At 38.2% G+C, this 1,672-nt stretch overlaps 1 long non-coding RNA gene across 1 annotated transcript; it reads left to right on the top strand.

The window, feature by feature from the left end:
* The first annotated feature begins 115 nt into the window (after positions 1-115).
* LOC124890725 lies at positions 116-1,362 on the top strand. The gene is made up of 2 exons (XR_007049277.1): positions 116-611; positions 727-1,362. It is a non-coding gene; the product is annotated as an uncharacterized LOC124890725 (long non-coding RNA).
* The last annotated feature ends 310 nt before the right edge of the window (positions 1,363-1,672 follow it).

Here is a 1,672-nt window from a genome sequence, read left to right as displayed (position 1 = left end):
GGGTAGGGGTAGGGGTAGACGCAATCATTAATGATGTACGCAGAACATGTGTGACTAATAGGATACCTTATCAACAATAAGAAACATATCTCTATGCAATCACAATCAGTTTATCTTTTATTTTTTCCTTAATTTTCTGCTTGAGTCTTGTGCTAAAGGAGATTCATGACATATGTATCAATCATCACTTCCACATCTGCCTCGTGAGTTACGACACTGAACCTGTTAAACTCCATGGTCTGTCTCATTATTGAAAAATCTATGCAGTCACAATCAGTTTATCTTTTATATTATTTTCTGAGTTATAAACTTCCTAAGAAGTCGTGGAAAGTTATGTTGTAACTTGATTTACTCACCCGTAAGTATTTATCCTCTGAGCAGTGGCGGAGCTAGCTAATAGTGAGGGGTTCATCAGAACCCCTTCGGCGGAAAATTATACTATTTATACAAGCTTAAAATTATTTTTCATGTATATATAGCAAACGTTGAATAACCCTCTTCGATTAGTTCTTTTGTTCACATTTTTCAATTTTGAACCTCCTTAGTTATGATGTTGGCTCTGCCACTGCCTCTGAGACACATGTTTTTCCCTTAAACTGTTGCTGGTATAGGTAAATATTTTTCTGGCTAAGTTCTTGTTGCTATGTGGAACTATCTCTAGTTTCTGTAATTATTTAGCCTTTGAACAGGAATTTATTCATATTTTGTTTCGGTTTAACCATCCAGCAACTATCTGGTACCTACTGGCGCAATTAATTCAGATTCGCCTCCCGTAGAGTCTATCATTAAAGGGAGAAGTGTTTTCTATCAGAAATTCTCCATTTCCAGGTATCAAACGCGAGACTTTTAATCGATGATGGAGAGATCACATTCATTTGCGACATAGCCCACATGTATCTTACACTTTGTGTATTTAAAGGAAATTCATTTTACAACAATAGTGATTTGAAGGAAATCCCCAGCATGTATATATATGTGTTTCCTGATACGAGCCAAATGGCCACCATAGCTTGTGATGACATCTTTAGAAGCCAATACATGAAGAATCACGCTTTGGTCGCATTGAGGGCACAAGAACATACATGGAGGGGCAGATTTGAGCGCACCATAGAGCAATCTTGTGTGTGAAAGGTTGCTTGGGAGCATTGAAGACGTGAAGACTCACGGTTTTGGGCACCTTTCATTAAGGGTGTTTTAGGGACTACACTTGTTGATTCCCAAAACCCCATGGCCACCCCTTTCATTAAGGGTAGGGAGGTCAGTTTGTCTTCATTTTGTAATAACTATAAGTAGGCTCTTTAGGATTAATTTCATACTTGGTTGATTATTGTTGATGAAGTTGTAACACTTGAAGCATTTCTCTCATGTGAGAGTAGCTCCATCCGTAACTAGGGTAGCACAAAGTGTGGACTCACTTGTGTTGCGTTTGTGGCTTGAGATGTTGGTGCTTGAGGAGTTACGTCCCTCTTGTGTCACCGTAAGAAAGTGGTGATTGTGTGTGTAGGTGTTAAGGGTCCTTAGATTTGATATATCTTAGGGTTCTTATGGTTTATACACCCATTTGTCATTCAATCTATCCTTTAATTTATAGCAAATCGTTTATGTTTTGTGCTTCTTTTCTTGTAGCCGTTTTGTGTCTTGTTCTTTGTGGACTAATTTGTGACGTTTGTGG

This window comes from Capsicum annuum, unplaced genomic scaffold (assembly GCF_002878395.1).
Source record: "Capsicum annuum cultivar UCD-10X-F1 unplaced genomic scaffold, UCD10Xv1.1 ctg23414, whole genome shotgun sequence".
Lineage (NCBI taxonomy): Eukaryota > Viridiplantae > Streptophyta > Magnoliopsida > Solanales > Solanaceae > Capsicum > Capsicum annuum.
This window is presented reverse-complemented; position numbering and strand designations above follow the sequence as displayed.